A 7,732-nucleotide genomic window follows, 5' to 3' on the forward strand; every position below is an offset into this window, starting at 1 on the left:
TCAGCCTCATCCCATCCTCAGCCCTCCCCCCTCATCCATCACATGCCCTCATCCCACAGCACATGATGGCTCCACCCCATGGGGTCACTGTCCTGGCTGAAGGAGACCCTCTGTCTCCAGGTGCCACCACACAGACTCCCTCATTCCCCCAGGCCGGGTACAGCCCCTCCTCCTGGCCTCAGCCCTGTCTGTGTCCCCGCAGTGCCCGTGGCCAATGCCACCATCACCCCCAGTCCCCTGTCACACCAGGTGCACGCAGGTGACCCCGTGACCCTGCGCTGCTCGGTGCAGGTGGGCTCAGCCCCTGTCACCTTCACCTGGCTGCGTGATGGGCAGGTGGTGGCCCAGGGTCCCATCCTGGAGCTTGGGAACGTCAGTGTGGAACATTCGGGCACCTACCAGTGCGTGGCCACCAACCAGCTGGGACAGGACGGGCACCGCGTGTTCCGGGCACTCAGCCCTGAGCTGGCCCTGGAGGTGATCCCTGGCTCACCCTGGGTCACAGGTGAGGTCACATGGGGTCACCGGGGTGTTCAGGATCGCCGAGGTTTAATGTGACCCCAATGTGTCCCCCTCTGTCCCCAGCAGTGGCTGTGAATGTCGGCAGGACCCTCCTGTTCCTGCTCCTGCTCCTGGCTGTCATCGGGGGCTGTCACTGCTGGCACCGCCAGGGTGGGTGACAATGGGGGGGATGGGGGTCCTGGAGTGAGGGGAAGCCCCCAGAGTGGGGGCAGAGACAGGGCAGCACCCAGGGCCCCTGAGCTGGGGGAAACGGAGCCCACAGTGATGTCGGCTGGGGGTCCTGGGGGGTCTGGGGGGAATTTCGATGGTCTTGGTTGGGCTCCAGGGCCATCCCTGGGTAGGCTTTGAGGAACATTGGGGTGGCATTGGGAGCTCCTGGAGGGTTTGGGCAGCTCTTGGAGGGCTGTGCAGGGATTTAGGGAAATCTTTCTGGGGTCCTGTGGGAGTTTGGGGGTCCTGTGGCTGGTTGGACCTGCTGGGGTCCCAGGAAGGTTCAGGGGTCTCGGGGTCTCCATGGTCACCCCCTCTCCTTTTCCTTGCAGCAACCACGAAGCCCCAGGAAAGGTGAGTGGGGGTCTCCAGCAAGGACTCCCCTTTCCCCGTTTCACAGACACCCCTCAGACCTTCCTTATCCCCACAGGACCCCCCCAGAAGAGGGGGAAGTGCTGGGACCCCACATTGATGGCACCGAGTGGGCAGGGAGTGAGTACAGGGGGGGACAGGCACACGTCACCCACCAGTGTCACCGCTCACCCAGGCCCTCACAACCAGTGTCACTCTCAGGGCCTCCCCAAGTGACCCCAGGCCCTGCCCCTCCTCGGGATCCACAAGTGACCAACATGGAGCTGCCGAGACCCTACAAGCGACAGCAGGACCCTGATGACACCTTTGAGGGTGTGCTGTGACACTGGGGACACCGGCAGCACTGGGAGGCATCGGTTCCCCTCAGCAGTCCCTTCTTCCTCTTCACTGCACCCCACAGGACTCCTCGTTCCCTTGCCCAGTGCCGGGCTGGCACGTGACCCCTTATTGTACCCAAAATTCAGCTTTCTGATTAAATTGCGAGAAACAAGGCTCCTGGCTGCAGGCGGCAGCTGTTTTGCTGGAGCACGGCTGTGGCTGCCCAGCTCCGCTGTTTTCTGTGGCTGCTTTGGCTTTTCCTACACTTGAACCCAACAACCCGTGTCCCACCCGAGCCTCGTAGCTCATGCTACAGCTTGGGAGGTTTTGATAAACTTCCTTTGCCACCCTGGGTGTGCCTCCTCCCACCGTTCCAGCCGCCACTCCGAGGGTTCTTGCCGCAGTCCATTTTGCCATCTGGAGCGGCACCGTTCCCGGCTGCCCCCCAGCCCTGTCAGTGAGGGAAGGACGCTTCTCTCTCTCTCCCGCCCGCTGAGTCTCCATTAACCATGGAGAGAGAGACAGCCGAGCTGGCGTCACAGCGCCCTCTGCAGCCGCGGGGGAATCATCGCACCCGCCCTGCCCGGCCGGGAGCCACCAGCGCCCCTGCCGGCTGTGCCCGGAACTGCACCGCAGGGGAAGTGCCTGCAGCCCCGAGACGGCTGGGACTGGGTTTGTGCTTTTGTTTGTTGTTGGTGGCGGTGTTGTTTGTTTGTCTGGTTATAGATATTCTAGTGAAGAACTGTTATTCCTCTTCCCATGTCTTTGCCTGGAAGCCCCTTAACTTCAAAATGATAATACTTTGGAGGGAAGGTGGTCAAATTTTCCATTCCAAGGCAGGTTCCAGCCTGCCTTGGCAGACACCTTTACAGCAGGATACATCTTTTTGGCAGCAGAGGGCAGGTCACAGTTTGCCTTGAGCTGGAGGGATGTCCAAAGCTCTGGAACCGACTGGAAACTCAGACCCACCCTGTGCCATGGACTCACTCATTCTGACTGGCTTGGAAAAGGGGGAGGCTCGGGAACACCCACAGGGCCTTTGAGACATCATCGTGTGCGGAACACAGCAGAGGACATGTTTGGGACAGGGGAGAAGAGAATCCAGAGCCTCCTGAAAGCTGCTTTGGCCATCAGAGCAATGAAAGTCCAGGGCCCTGCCAGGTTCCTCTGGTGGAAGAAACTGTCTGGGGGAAGGATCCCGAGTTTTCCCCTTTCAGGGGCTTTCCCTGGAAATTGTTCCTTTTTTGACCCTCAGGGATTCTGAACCTTGTTGCTGTTGGTTTTGTTCTGTCATTGCTGTTTGCCGGAAATTGTTTTCTGTCAGCCCTTTGGGACATTTGCCTTTTGTGCCTCCACTGGCAAGGGGAGGGGCAGCAGCCCCTGGTTCTAGTGTCAGCCCAGAACTGGAGAATCCCATTCCTAAAGCCCGACAGAACTGAACAAAGAAACACCATTTCTGCCAGTTGAACCAAAAGCTGCATTTTGGGCCAAATAACAGGGAAACGAGTCCATGGGTGTTCTCAGAGTGCTGAGAGGGGGATTGCAGAGCCAGTGGGAGCACAGGGGTACTGGGAGACAGAATGGAAAACACCCGGATCTACTGGGAGCAATGGAGAGGCACTGGGAGGGGAAATAGGGAGCCCCTGAGGGTACTGGGAGCACAGTGAGGAGAGAATGGGGAAGTCTCTGAGGGTGCTGGGAGCACTTGGATGTGGAATGGGAAGCCAGTTGTGGTAGTGGAAGGAGGGTGGGGAAGCCCTTGGAGATTCTGGGGGCATGGGGAGTTCTGGGTGCCCTGTGCAGCCTCACACATGACCCCTCCCTTGTGCTCATCTACCCGTGAATGTTGAGCACCCATGGGAGCAGGAGGGGGGACACATGTGTGACTGCCCATGGGTGGGGTCCCCCACTGCCCCCCAGTTCCCCCAGAGCCCCCCAGTGCCCACTGGAGCCCCGAGTGTCACAGCACATTCCCGTAGGTGTCACTGAGTTCCCACTGTCGCCCATGGGGTCCCCGCAGCTCCGCGTAGGTCACCTGGGGATCCTGGAGCGTGGTGGCACGGGGGAACGCTGTGAGAGACACTGGCTGTGGGATCTGGGTGGGGGTGACACTCTTGGGTGACGTGTCCCTGTGTGTGTGTCCCACCCTGTACTCACCCCCCATCTGCCTGGTGCTCACGACGTGGGTGTACAGCACCTCCCCCTCCTCTGGGGGGGCCGGGGGATCCGGGGGGGCCCTGCGGGGATAAAGGGGATGTGTGGGGGGGAATGGGAGGTCTTGGGGTTGGGGTAAAAGGGGACAGTGTGGTTTGAGCCCCCCACTCACCTTTCCTGCTGCTTCCTGGACTCTAGAAAGGAAAGAGGGGAAAGGTAACTGCGGGATCCCCAAGGCCCCCTCAGAAATCCTGGCACCCTACTGGGCCCTCAGATTCTCCCAGAACCCCTGAGCATCCCTGATGGCCCCCAGAACCCCTGAACCACCCAAGTGCTCTGGACCTTGTGAGTGCCAAGAAGCCAATGCTGGCAGAGTGGGGGATCCTCCAAATTCCCCCAGGATCCCTGAGAGAACCCCCAACATCCCTGCAAGACCCTCCAACAACACCCAAAATCCTTGAGGACCCTGAGCACTCAGCACTGCCCAAACCAGGAGCTGTGAGTGTCACCCATCACCCCCGCATTCCAGGTGGCCTCCCACCTCCCCAGGGCCCCCGTTGCCCCCATTGTCACCCACCCATGTTGTTCCACCGGTGCCAGCCCGCAGCTGCACCCACGAGCAGGACCAGGAACAGGAGGGACACGCCAACCCCTGTGGCCACTGCTGGGGACAGAAGGGACACAGTGGGGTCACCTGTCGTTTTGGGGGTCCTGCAATCCCAATGACCCTATGTGACCCCACCTCTGCTCCAGTGTCCACGTGGTGTCACCTCCAGGGCCAGCTCAGGGCTGAGTGCCCGGAACACGCGGTGCCCGTCCTGTCCCAGCTGGTTGGTAGCCACGCACTGGTAGGTGCCCGAATGTCCCACACTGACGTTCCCAAGCTCCAGGATGGGACCCCGGGCCACCTCCTGCCCGTTGTGCAGCCAGGTGAAGTTGACAGGAGCTGAGCCCACCTGCACCGAGCAGCGCAGGGTCACGGGGTCACCTGCGTGCACGTGGTGTGTCAGGGGACTGGGGGTGATGGTGGCATTGGCCACGGGCACTGCGGGGACACAGAGATGGGTCTGAGGATGGGGGAATGGCTGGCAGCCAGCAAGAGGGACGGGGACACGGGGATGAGAGTTTTCTGGAGGGTGCTGAGGGTGAGGCCACCCCCAGCCTGAGGGTCATGCTCACCCAGGACGGTGACATTCAGGGGAACACTCTCAGCCACACTGTCTCCATCACTGACCCGGAACTGGTATTGGCCGCTGACATTGTCCTCAACATGCTGCAGCTCCAGGCAGGGGCCGGTGCCCAGCGGTGTCCCCAAGTCCCCCCGGTGCCACGTGAAGGACATGGGACCTGTCCCTGCAGCTACGGCACAGTTCAGCACCAGGCGGTCACCCAGTGCCACCTGACCCCCGGGGAGCTGCGCTGACACGAACACTCCCGAGAGCAGGACCCCTGCGGGAGGGAGTGAAACCAGGGGACAGTGAGGGACATGGGTGGATTTTTCGAGGGGCAGGGGGACCCCAGTGAGGAAGAGAGGGCCCAGAGCTGATGGGGGGCTTGGAAAAAAAACCCAAGAAATGGTGGGGAGTTCAGGGAGGGGACAGCTGGAGCGGACTGAGGGGGCACCACAGGGAGGGTATGGTGGGACCTGGGGACCATGAGGGGAGATCAGAGGGGAGTGGGGATGAACCAGGAATGGGTGAAGGGACCCAGAGAGGGATGGAGGGACATGGAGGGGGACCTGAGCAGTGATGCAAGGACGTGGAAAAATTTCATCAGAAAGATGGGGGTACCCAGGAAGGGCTGGCGCACTTGGCGAGGGAGTTGGGAAAGGATGCATGTCCTCCGACAGGCATGGGGGGTCCAAGCAGGAATGGGGGTCCCGAGGCATGGCAGGGGACACGAAGAGGCTGTGGGGGCTCCCCGTGCCCATCCCCGCACTCACTGCGCACCGTGACGCAGAGCCGGGCGCTGCTCTTCTGCACGGTCCCCCCCTCGGAGCGCACATGGCAGCTGTAATTCCCCGAGTTGGAGACCCCCCCGGTGGGCACCAGGAGCTGCGGGGACACCTGAGGGCCCCCGACCAACTACCCGTCCCGGTAGAAGACGTGCAGGAGGGGGGCTGGGGGCCGCAGGGGGCTGGGGGTGCTGAGGCAGCTGAGATTGAGGGGGGACCCCTCGATGAGCTCGGGGGCACCCTCCAGCACCGGCAAGGTGAAGAGCTCTGGGAAGGAGATGAGGGAAGGACTGATTCTGAGTCCCCTGGGATGTGGCTTTGGAGGTTTCAGGATACTGGAATTCCAGCCGTGGGTGCGCTCACCGTGTACTGCCACTGTCACTGGAGATGACGATAATGGCCACAAGCTCACCAAACCCTCACAGTGGTAGCGGCCACTGTGGTTCTGCTGGAGAGGGGACAGGGACAGCTCGGTCCCCCTCAGGAACATCCCCAGATCCTTCTTGTCCTTGTAAAACTGCACCCTGCTGACCGATGTGTCTGGCCTGACCCGGCAGCGCAGTGTCACCGTGTCCCCCTCCAGCAGTGTCTGTGTTGGCACCTGCAGCACCAGCTGGTCTGTGGGACAGGAGAGTCCCATTGAACTGAGATGCACCAGACAGGTCCAAGGTGGGCACCCATGGCACCGGGGACATCTGGGAGGAGTCTCCATGGCATGGGAGGATCTCAGGGGCACCAGGAGCAACCCCACGGCACACGTGTAACCATGGGTGTCCCATCACCCTGGGATACAATGGGATGTCCCTGAGTGCAGGGGACAGGCTCTTGCCACACGACAGGTGTGAGGCAATCCTTGTAAGTGAGCCCCCCAGACCTCTCAGGGAAGAACCCATATCATTTAAGATCCCCCCTCACCATTTAAGACCATCATGGGGGGGCTGAGCCCACTGCCGGGTCTGTCACATGTGTAGGTGCCACTCTCAGTGACAACGAACTTCTCCCGGACCTCCTGCCCCCAGCGCTGCCCGTCCTTGTACCAGGTGGTGGCACCGGCTGTCCCCGAGCCCTGGCAGGTCAGTGTCACCCAGTCCCACAGCACCGCCGGCCTCCAGGGGGGCTCCACCCGGAGCTGGGTGGTCTGGGCACCTGCAGGTGACAGGGGACGCCAGCCTGCCGGGGACACCAGCCTGCCAGGGTCACCACGGGGCTGGGGACAGTGGGGTGGGGACATGGCATCTGCCAAGGACTCACTAGCGATGCCGAAGGTCTGGGCTGGAAGGGAGAAGGGACAGGGGCTGGGTGGTGGTGGCACTGGAGGGACAGCACCATTTGGGGGGACCATGGTGTGATGTCTGTCCCCAAACTCTCCCCAAGGGTAACACTGGTGTAGCACAGAGGTTTTGCTGACAGAGACACCTCAGTCACCCTGGGCTGAGGCAGGACATGGGGACACTGTGGACACCCCATGCTTGCACAGGTCACCACCGCAATCCTCACAGCACCTGTCCCTACAGCCACACCCCCATGGCCCCACGTCTGTGATCCCTTTCCCATGGCACCAGTCCCGCTGGCCCATCTGCATGGTACGTGCGTGACTCTTGTCCCTGTCCCTGCATCCTGGTTCCTTTGTCCCGGCCTTGAGGAGCTCAGGGGACACCCCAGCCCCCCCGTGCCCCCTCCCCACCGGTCTCTGCCTCACCAGGGCCCATCCCCGGGGTGTCAGGCCCGTGCCTGGGCACTCACCCCACAGGAGCAGCGCCACCTTCCCAGCCATCCCCGTGTCCCCGGCCATGTGCACTGGCTGTCACTCGCTGCTGTGGCCACCGGTCCCCTGGGTGGCGGCTCTTCGGATGAAGAGGAAGGAAGAAAGGTCACACCTCGTCCCCACGTGTAGGTGGCCCTTGGTGGGGGCAGGGTGGGGGATGGGTGGAGACACAGCAGGGGACAGGCTGGGGACATTATGGGATAGTCTGGTGGCTCAGTGGGGGATGGTGTTCCCAGGAGTGGGGGCCTCAGGGGATGTGGGAAATTAAGGCCGGGTGTCCAAGATAATGGGGGTCCAGGGGAATTGGGGTCTCCATTCCAGGAGGGATTCAGGGATGGGGGTCATCCAAAACATGGTCCCCAGAGATTTCCGGTAATGGGGTGTAGGTTCCAGAGTTGGGGGTGCAGAGGGGAGAAACAGGGGACGCTCGGAAAGAG

At 61.8% G+C, this 7,732-nt stretch overlaps 1 pseudogene; it reads right to left on the reverse strand.

The window, feature by feature from the left end:
- Nucleotides 1-3,381: 3,381 nt before the first annotated feature.
- LOC136303099 (Fc receptor-like protein 4) lies at nt 3,382-7,322 on the reverse strand (annotated as a pseudogene).
- Between the last annotated feature and the right edge of the window lie 410 nt (nt 7,323-7,732).

Source organism: Chamaea fasciata, unplaced genomic scaffold (genome assembly GCF_029207755.1).
Source record: "Chamaea fasciata isolate MVZ Bird 193981 ecotype frontalis unplaced genomic scaffold, bChaFas1.0.hap1 SCAF_31, whole genome shotgun sequence".
In the NCBI taxonomy this organism is placed as follows: domain Eukaryota; kingdom Metazoa; phylum Chordata; class Aves; order Passeriformes; family Sylviidae; genus Chamaea; species Chamaea fasciata.